We start from the raw sequence: 10,668 nt of genomic DNA, 5'->3' as shown, positions 1-10,668 counted from the left end.
AATGCTGGAGAGGGTGTGGAGAAAAGGGAACCCTCTTACACTGTTGGTGGGATGGGGCAAAAAAAAAAATAAAAAAATACAAAAGAAAGCCCCCCGCCTTTTTTTTATGGAAAAAAAAACAGTGTGAGATGTCTTAAAAAATGGAAAGTAGAACTAGCCATTGACCCAGCAATCCCACTTCTGGCTTACATGACGAGGAAACCAGTCTGAAAAGAGAACATGTGCACTGCAATGTTTCGCAGCATCGTGTTTATAGTAGCCAGACATGGAAGCAACCTAGATGCCCATCAGCGGACGAATGGATAAGGAAGCTGTGGTACATATAACACCATGGAATATTACTCAGCCATTAAAAAGAATTCATTTGAATCAGTTCTAATGAGATGGATGAAACTGGAGCCCATCATACAGAGTGAAGTAAGCCAGAAAGATAAGAACATTACAGCATACTAACACATATATATGGAATTTAGAAAGATGGTAATGATAACCCTATATGCAAAACAGAAAAAGAGACACGGATGTACAGAACAGACTTTTGAACTCTGTGGGAGAAGGTGAGGGTGGGATGTTTCGAGAGAACAGCATGAATATTATCTATAGTGAAACAGATCACCAGCCCAGGTGGGATGCATGAGACAAGTGCTCGGGCTGGTGCACTGGGAAGACCCAGAGGAATCGGGTGGAGAGGGAGGTGGGAGGGGGGATCGGGATGGGGAATACATGTAACTCCATGGCTGATTCATATCAATGTATGACAAAACCCACTGCAATGTTGTAAAGTAATTAGCCTCCAACTAATAAAAAAAAATAATAATAATAATACTGGAGTCGGTTCCCATTCCGTTCTCCAGGGGATGTTCCTGATCCAGGGATCGAACTCAGGTCTTCTGCATTGCAGGCAGATCTTTACCATACAAGTCACCAGGGAAGTCCGCTATGCTAAATCAACTATACTCCAATAAAAAATAAAAGAAAACAAAACAAAATAAACACAGCCACAGAAGCAGACCCAGCCCTTGGCCCAGACTCTGACCTCTGCCTGTGCCCTCAAGTATCTTATCTCCTAACTCATCTTGGGTGAGCACAGATGCCAGAGGCTTTTGAGGTAAGTAGAACCTCTGTATCAAAAGTGTTCCTTTGTGCATTTCTCTGCATCCTTATAGTGCCCTGAGAAGGCAGTTTGTGAGGATGAGGTAATAAAGGCTCAGAGTTCCCTTGATTTCCTCTTGTTTATCCAACTAGTTGGTCACATAATTATATCTTAAACCCAGGTGTCCTGAGTCCCATCCCCGCACCTCCCCATACACACACACACACACACACACACACACATACACAAAGCTAGAACATCCTGGCTTCAGGTTTTCCACATTTATTAAAGAAAAACAAGGAACCGAGGGCAACTGCAGGCTCATCACAGGCAAATCTCCTGGCTCTCTGAAGCCAGTAGGGAGAGTTGGTTTTGCTCTGCAGGTAACAGCCTGTAGAATTCTTTCTGCTGACTGCTCTGTGAGTATTTGCCTGGCAGGTACCATCTCCTGTCAGTTACCTGTCTGTCAAAGTTGCTACTTCCTTCCCCAGGGTATTTTTCTGCACAAGCTGCCACTTCTGACCAGGAAAAGTATCTGCTGGGCAAAACGCCCTCTCCCCCTCACCCCTCTGAGGCCCAGAGGACCTACTTGATCAGACTTGCAGAGATCCGAGGAGCCCGTGGATTCAGTTGGCACCTGCAGTGGAAGCAGAGACTCAGACAGCCAGTTCAGATGATGTCCCAGAGGGAGAAAAAGCCGGGAGACACATTCCAAGAAGAGACCCAAGACAGCAGCAGCTTTCAGCACTGCCCAAGGAGCTGGACATCAGCTGGGTCTCAGGACCCGGCTTCCCTCATGCCTTGACTGCTGCGAAGCCAGTCAGGACCTTCCAGTTGTGGCCCCAGTTTTCAATTCATGTCTCTTAAGGCAAGTCTCACAAGGGCCGCCACCTGCCCCTTGCACTTTGTTAGCTGCAAAAGAATTAGTTTTCCCTAGCTAAGGGAGCTCTGCTTAGAGAGAGTGATTGTCTGGATACTTTTTTTTTCCTTCTCAAAGCCTGAGTTTTGGAGTTAGCAGCCTGGCCATGCAATCTTGGCTCTGCCACTTACCAGCTGTGAGACCGCAACAGGTCCCTACAATCATTTAGGCTTCAGTTCCCTTATCTGCCAACTGGATCATGCTGCCCATCTTCACAGGACTGCTGGGGTGTTGCAGGACAGTGCTCATGGGCACCTTGGTTTGCAGCAGGTCTCACTAAATGGCAGGTGTTGTTCTCTGCATCATTGGAAGGAGGATGGAGGCAAGCAAGGCTGACTCTTTGGCTCTGGGATCTGCCGGTCTCAGCCTGCCCTTGGGGTCCATAGATGATTCCCTGAATGGGGAATGATTCTTCCCTCTTGCCCTGAAGGAAGGGCACCTGCTGCTCACGTATGCTCACCCTCTTAAGGGAGCATCTCTACATGTGTGCAACGCTTTGTTTGTAAAATCAGGGGAACAAAGATGAACTCCATCACAATACTGCTTTCAGCAACCTGTTCGGTTCTTTTCACCCACACTCAAGACCTTTGTGGTGTCTCAGTGACAGGGAATTGGCTGCCAACCGTCTTGTTCCCCTTTGGGTAGAAGAGCTGAGCTCCCCACCCCACTCTCTCCCATTGTTGAAGACCACTAAGTGAAACGTGCTGGCAAGCTGCCACTGTCCAGGCAGGCAAAAGCCGGGCCTGATTACCCAGCCTGCGTCTCTGGAACAGAAGCCTACAGAACACAAGGCACCTGACTGTGGGGCTTTCACCTGGCACTGACGCGGTCTTCACGACGGTGAGACCACCAACACTGTCCAGGAAGGGCTGCAGGTGACTGCTTGGCAGGCCTGTGCAACGGAAGAGCCATTAGACTCTAACTCTTGGCTGTAACACAGTGGATTTTTATGTAATTTGTTCACTACAAAACATCCATTCATAATGACAGAAGTAAACAATCATGAATTTCCATCACTTTATGTGGTCTCACTTGCAAAAGCAGGTACTATGTTGACTGACTACATGACGAAATCCTTCTCACGTGAGCACAGGTGTGTAAAAAAAGGATGCGCTACTGTCACACCTCTGTGGGATGATAGTCATCAGACTGAAAAGTAGGGGAGATGCTTTGTGAAGTAATTAAGAGCAACCTCTGCTTTCACAGAAAAGTAATAAACTCAGAACCCCCCAATTTGCCTCTCCAATTAACTGTGACCCACACCTAATAAACCTGCTGGGATTGTAATGTTGGGTAAGTTCAGACTAGTAAAGCCACTTGGCTGGGACTATTCTGGAAAAATATTGGCAGGCCAGGTAAGGTGAGGGAGTGCTCCCTTTAAGAGTCCAATTTCAGCCTGGCCTGGGCAAGGGAACCTTCAAGGTCAGCTGGTTCCACACACCCTCCTCCTCTTACCTGGAGCTCCCATCCTGTCTAAGCCACCTCTTAGCAGTCAAGGAGGGTCCTGGGCAAATGGAGAGCCCAGCAACTTTTATGTGTCCCTAAAATAAACATCTCCTCACTTCCTACTCTGAGAATGACTTCGAAACTAAGCAAACCTACCCCAGACAGTAGAACAAAGGGCAAGCAAAACTGAAAAGTGAAAAGATGAATTCAGACACATGTTTCTGGCATTCACAGCTAAAATTTGATGGGATGAGAAAGAAAAGACAATCACATGTTTCTCCTTTGCTCCCTGAAAGCTACTCAGTCACTGCTTTTAGAACCTTGTTGAAGACTCACATTTCTGACATTCTGTATTCACTGTAGAGATTCCAGTTTTTAACTTTACTAAAAAAAAAAACAAAAAACAAAAAACAAAACCTCCGAACTTGAAATATCCTGTCTTAAGAATCTTCAGCCTATTATCCTCTGAGGAAAAGTACATTTGCAGGAAGGATGTTTCAGTCCTGCCAGCCCCACCTCGACCTCTAGGACAGCCTGAGATACTAGCTCTCCCCACTCAGAAGCCTTGCTTCATGACCCAGCCCAAGAACTTTCACACTGGAGTTTGCATTGCTGTGCCCTGCATGTCCCTTCCCTGCAGTCATGGAATTCTGGAAGGTGCGGGCTCTGATATTAGTCTGGGCACTCAATAAAAAAAAACTTGTTGAAAGGATGAAGGCTCCAACCGACACACAAGTCATCACCCTCATCTTGTCCACTGCTGTCCAAACTCAGTTTGGAGGAGAATAAGCATTCTTTGACATATTTTCTGCTGCTCAGTTCCTTTTAGATAATTTTTAAAAAAATTCAACTCATATTATGTACTTTCCTGTTACCATCCAGGAGAAGTAGTTGAGACTTTTCTCAACATTTTCTCTGGCAAGCAAGGTAAGTTGATTGTGAATCACTGGCTCTCATCTTTCTCCTGTGATTTCAAAACTCTTACTGCCCAATAACTCTGTCCCAAACATCAAAGACCTTCTTTGAAGATAAGGCCAAATTCTCCATTAGGAAAAGACAAACTATTTCCTAACTTTATTTCAGAAGATGGAAGATGGAACGACATGGAATCCCTCTAGGTTTTGTGAGATAAACACTGCCTGGTACATCAGACCAGAAGGCATTTGCTGTAATACCATCGGTAGACACATGAACACAGGTCTTTCCTCACCCACACCCAAGCAGGACTTTTCCACAGTAGTCTTAGACTCCAAATCCATAGTAAATGGTTTACATCCAACAGGTTGAACAGAATTTGGCTCAGGAAAGGGGAGTCCACATGGTCACCCGAGGGAAAAGAAGCTCTGACTACAAGAGTATCTGAGCTGAACCAACCTGTTTTGTCCAGATTCCACTCAAAACTGGACCCTTCCAATACTGAAGGATGAGAAACATTCTATCCTCACGTGGCAACACAAACTATGAAAATATGACTGATCCAAGCAGCCAGACATATTAGACTATGGGCAGAAAACCTCACCTGCTTCTTCTACTTCATTGCTGATAGCCTCAGACGGTGTGAATGTTGACAAGACTTTATGGGTCATGAGTTCCAGGAAGTTTGTTCTGGGCCTGAGGAAAAAGAAAGTGTCTCAAACAAAATAAACAAACACTTTGAAAGTATTTGCTTTTTATAAGGTACATTGCTATAAACCAGACTAATTCCTTATTAATACATTTTACAAATAAGAACACGGAGAAAAGGCTGTTTTTTTCTAAATCATAGGCTTCCTTACATCTCCAGGTATCTGGCCCTTTGCTAGAAATGGAATAAACAATGGATGAAGAATAAGGATTACATTGAAAACAGTCATTGATCTTACAAAACCATTACCGTTTTCATCAATATTTACCAAATATCTGTTAAGAACACATTATGAGCAGCCCTCATACAAAGTAAGGTGGGCTAACAGGGAAGGGGTTGGGGGTGGTAGGGCAGCAGGTGAGGAATGAACCCCACACACACCAAAATCAAGGGTCATTTATTAGATGGGTCAAGCTGGAGTAGAAGGGTCCTATCAAGGTAATCATCATGAGACAGAGCCAAGAAATTTAGATTGTAAACTTAGAGTGATGACTTGTTTATGGGACCGATGAAGGATGGGTGGTGGCGGGTGGTGGCAGGGGATGGGCATGGAGGGGCATTAGGTAGACAGTGGGGAGTCCAGCCATGTGTCAGCACAACTGTCCAGGGCATGAAGAAGCATGGTGGTAGCAGGAATGGAAAAGACGGTGGGCCGGTAGAACAATAAAGGGAAGGGCAGGAGAGACCGGGCAAGTTTAGGGAGGAGCTGACAGTAGTAATGGAGACAGGAATCGATCGGTTCGGTGGATGGGGTCAGTGTGAATGGAGTCCACAGCAGAGCCAGGGCTCCCATCCAAGTTTCCTAATCCTTAGGGCAGTGCCACTTGAGATGGATCCTTTAAGCCTTACTTCCTGATTCCACCTCCCCTTCTCTACCCATTTCCAACCCTGAGGGCTCCAAGGAGGCTAGAGCCCTATTTAGGAAGGCTTTTTGTAAACATGGATTTCTAGATTAAAAACAAACTCCATCTTCCATCGTACCCTCCAGCCCCAAATATTTGATTCAGCCTCATAAATGAAAATATTACATGTAAAGGCTCCATGTGGGAGCATTCTCAGGATTTAGCTTGTTCCCAGCAATAGCAAAGGGGATAGACAGGCTGGCTATACCTGTTCTCTATGAGCCTTTGGTCAAAAGTATAGAGACACTTCAGGCCTGTCTGACTAGAGAGTCTACACTTTTATTGCAGCTATGTGAAAAGTCTGTATGCACATGGATGAGCAGAAACAGTTGTGTTATAGTATAGGAATATGACTAATTTTAAAACACATTTTATTATTAGTAGATGTTTGTACAATAAATAAAAATCGGGGGAGGGAGTACTTTGGAGAACCGTCCTTTGACTAAGAAAGCCTATTCAGGGACAAACAAGCTCCCAGTCTGGGTGGGGTCTGATAGACTAGAAACGTCTGCTAAATGGTTTGCTGAATCGAAGCATGGAGATGACAAGAAGTTCCATATTTTAAAGTAAATACATTTTAAAAAACTGTACCAAATCACTTTCTTTTCTCTCCCTCCCCAATTCCCATTCCTCCGCCCACCTTATTTTCCTAGATAGCAAGGAGGCTTGGAATTTGGAGGAAAGAAAGCAAACTCCCAATGTACAATATCTTCTGGTGCCAGGTTAATACTTTCTTATTCAGAGGCCAGAAAGTACTGGAAGCAATTATCTGGTACACTTGGGTCCTCTTCAGCTTCTTCCCGCTTGTTTAAAAGACACGGAAGGAAAAACTCTTATTTCTTAACCATACTGGGGACTTTGTCAAAAACTGAACTCAGATCCCCAGGGTCCCATGGAATACTATGACCACCAGGTTCACTTCTCACCATGCCAGCTTACACACTGGGGATCCCTGGCAAAGTCCACTGAATTATTTCATGAGTAAAATCTCTTACTCCTTCTTACTCCTTACTTCTATGGAAACCACAGGTAAGCTGCTGAAGAGAACTAGGAGCCCAAACATTTGAAAGAGCATTTCAAAGAAAGGAAAATTTCTGGACCCATTTGGAGGAGGGAAAAGAATATAAATTACCCTCTTAACACAAGTTGACCAACCAATCAACAGCTAAGCAGGGGGGCTCTGTTCCCCTCCTTCTTATCCCAACTGTGGTCAAGGAACCAACTATCCTGGCTTCTATCAACTTCCTCTCCCCAGTAAAGCCAACGCTATGGCTTGGGCAATTTCTCCTGAGAAAATGTGTCTTGCAAGGTTACTCTTCTGAGATCTCTTGACAGAGGATAAACAGGACAGTGTCTCAACCCTCAGATTTTATAGGTGTAGATGGCCTCCAGCTTCTTAAAGAGCCAAGCTCTGAGCAATAAGTGTGGGCAGGAAATGTCAGCAAAGCAGCAACTCTTACTTCTTTCATTTTCCATTCACTCACTCCAAACACTCATGCTCCAGGAAAACCGTAACTCCAGTGCTGTTCCCTCACCTCCCCCTGCCTCTGTCCCAGGGACCCCAAGGTGCTTCAAGGTTACCATGGGAACCTTCTGGGTTTCAATTATGAAACCATTAAAAAGTACCAATTATAAGACCTCAGAAACGTTCCTGAGAAACCTGTTACACACCTCAAAATGGTCAAACTCTTGCCTCAGATTCACTTTAAGTAAAGTTCAGAAAACAGGTCACACAGATGTTTGGGAGCCTGAGCCCCCACCTTCGTCCAAGGAGACTGTTTCATGCTGCCCTTGAGAAAATGAAGACTGATTTATTGGCTATATCCAAAGAGATGACAAACCATGACAGGGCTGGGCTGCCTGCAGGCCCAATTGTGGAATAAATTAGAAATGTGTGTGCATTCAAGAATTTTGAAAATTTCATTCATTCACCACCCAATGTTCGCCAAGTTCTGGGTAACAAAGATCTAGGTGATGAATGTGAGCTGGGTACAGGGCACCTGGAGGTGGCACAAGGGCCTGAAACCAAAACATACTTTTCACTCAGTTCATTCAAAGAGGTAACTCCGGGTCAAAAACTTATTCGAATCCATCCGAGCTTGCTGAGAAGGGATGGGGGAAGGCAGAATACCCCACCACACCCAGAAAGTGCCTGTTTAGGATTGCTGGTGTGTGGTTTGGGTATTCTTAGCTCTACTGCCACATCTCTGGAGGCACACAACCTTCCAAGGAACCCTGCCACTGTAACCCCATCCCCAAAACAAAACTAAGCAAACAAATCCCCAGGGCTCCTTAATCTCCTCCAGTTCTCTCCCCACCCCCCAACCCCCAATTATCTTACCATCTGGAAGAGCAAACTAACCCTGGCATCCTGAAAGTTAAGCAGAGCCTTCAAAAATCCAGCAAAAAATTCCTCTTGGGTTTCCTGCCTTTCCCCACAGCCCCTTCTCATTTGTTCCAAGGGATCATTTCCCCACCTCTCACAGTTACACAAACAAACCCCCGCAAGAGCACAACCCCAGGAGGACGTTGTGCACGAAAACACACATACACATACACACACACACACACACACACATTTGACCGCACGCTGCTCCAAGTGCACAGACACCTCTGGACACCCCCACTTCAGCCTCGCCCCTTCCACCTTTCCAGCGGGGGATGTTTTCCTGGCGCTGTTTTGCTTCCAGTCCGTTCAGTCTATCTAAAAAAAAAAATTTTTTTTTTAAACCCCAAGACGGTAAACTCCGACCCCACTAAGAGGCCAAAGGGGCGTGCGATAGTTTTGTGTATTTGTAGACTTCATGTGGGCTTCTCCCCACGGCCCTGCTGCGCTCTGAGCCTGGACCTGGTGTCAACCTTCAGGGGAAGTTTGGGAGGCTGTCCGGGCCCTTCTTCCACAAGAGAAGCTTCCGGGAATGATCCGCCAGACCGCGCCTGCATGGAACGAGACGCAGAGCTCCCGGGCCCGGAGACGGCAGCCCGGCATCCCGCCGCCAGCCTGGGCCGCAGCCCCCCGCCATAGCCCGCGGGCAGAGCGCTCGGACCGCTCCCGCCGCCGGCGCGTCCCCATCAGCCACCCGCCGGCGCTTCCTCGGCACCGCTCGGCCTGCCGCAGCCAACCCGCCCCCTCCCCTCCCCAAACCAACAAACACAACTTTTTATGAAAAGAAAACAAACTTCAGCGACGTGACTCACCTCTGGTGCAGCCGGCTCCTAGGAAGGGCGAGCCGGGGCCCGGGGGCCAGCGCCGTGGGCGCGGAGAGAGCCACACAGCCCGGGGCCGCCGGACACACAACCCGCACAGTGACACCCAGGGACACACAAAACAGGAGGGCGGCCGCAGCGGGAGCAACAAAGGAGACCCGGACGGAGAAGTTGCCGGCCGGAGGGGGTGGGGTGGGGGGGCGTGCGGGCGCGTGTGGCTGCGGCAGGCGTGAGTGTGTGTGTGTGCGCGCGTGTATGAGTGTACGCTCGCGACGGCTGACACGGGCGGGCCGGGGCTCAGGGTCCCCGCGGCAGGGAGCTGCGGCAGCGGCGGTGGCAGCAGGAGGACAAGGCAGGGAACGCCGCGCCCTGCGCACCCCTTCCCTCCATATGGAAGAAGCTTTTTTGGATGACTGAACTCGCAAACAATTCCTTCTTTTGCTTCTCCTGCCTAGGAGCCTCCCATTACCGCGCGAGGGGGAGGGGGAGCAGAGGAGGCGGGGAGGAGGGGAGGAGCAAAGTGGAGCCAAGAAAGTCTTGGAAAGGAAGCTGGAAGAAAAAAAAAGTCTCCCCAAACTCAGTTCTTCTCCTAATACCCATTTTCTTTCTGTTGCGCCTGAATCCCGTACTTTCCCCCAACTTCTTGTTCTTTCCCACGCCAAAAGCAAAGTCGTCTTTCTCCCACACCCAGGGCTCCCCTGAACCCCCACTTTCTCTTTAGCTTCACCTCAGACCCTAGCTCGCCTACACTATCCTCTCCTCTCGCTTATCTCTTCTCCCCACATCTTTTCCTGATACGCATCCCCGCCCTTCTTAATGGTCTCCATTCTGCAAACAAACGATTGCATAAATCATTAAAAGTAGACTTTGTTATTAAATGCTCCCCTACCCTCTACCCCCAAATGGGGCAGCAGCTGTCGAGAAAATTATAAGGAAACCGAAGCCCCATTGCTACCTCCCCTGACCTACGCGGTGGGTCGGGAGAGAGAGTTTGCAGCGCCCTGGCCTGACCTCCATTCATCATCCCAGGGTGGAAGCTTGAGGAAAAGGATGAGAGAGCTGAGGCCAGGGAGGGGTAGCGGCTGCAGAGGAGTTAGTTACCTCCATGAAATTAACAGACGCTTACTCCTTGGAAGGAAAGTTATGACCAACCTAAATAGCATATTGAAAAGCAGAGACATTACTTTGTCAACAAAGGTCCAGCTGGTCAGGGCTATGGTTTTTCCAGTGGTCATGTATGGATGTGAGAGTTGGACTGTGAAAAAAGCTGAGCGCCGAAAAATTGATGCTTTTGAACTGTGGTGTTGGAGAAGATTCTTGAGAGTCCCTTGGACTGCAAGGAGATCCAACCAGTCCATCCTAAAGGAGATCAGTCCTGGGTGTTCATTGGAAGGACTGATGCTGAAGCTGAAACTCCAGTACTTTGGCCACCTCATGGGAAGAGTTGACTCGTTGGAAAAGACCCTGATGCTGGGAG

The 10,668-nt window shown here is 47.6% G+C and overlaps 1 protein-coding gene across 5 annotated transcripts in view; it reads right to left on the bottom strand.

The window, feature by feature from the left end:
* Window positions 1-9,683, bottom strand: part of BOC (BOC cell adhesion associated, oncogene regulated) — an 82,918-nt gene extending 73,235 nt beyond the window's left edge. For 3 of the 5 annotated variants that reach the window (XM_043474851.1, XM_043474855.1, XM_043474852.1), the window contains exons 1-2: window positions 9,183-9,682; window positions 4,978-5,069 (exon numbers count right to left, since the gene is read on the bottom strand). The gene's annotated coding sequence lies outside the window, so the exon portion shown is untranslated. Of the gene's footprint in view, window positions 1-1,682; window positions 1,731-4,977; window positions 5,070-9,182 lie in introns of all 5 variants that reach the window. The other 2 variants (XM_043474853.1, XM_043474856.1) reach the window with 2 other exon arrangements.
* Between the last annotated feature and the right edge of the window lie 985 nt (window positions 9,684-10,668).

Source organism: Cervus canadensis, chromosome 7 (genome assembly GCF_019320065.1).
Source record: "Cervus canadensis isolate Bull #8, Minnesota chromosome 7, ASM1932006v1, whole genome shotgun sequence".
Taxonomy (NCBI): Eukaryota; Metazoa; Chordata; class Mammalia; order Artiodactyla; family Cervidae; genus Cervus; species Cervus canadensis.
The sequence above is the reverse complement of the archived record's forward strand: the minus strand, read 5'-3'. Positions and strand labels throughout refer to the sequence as shown.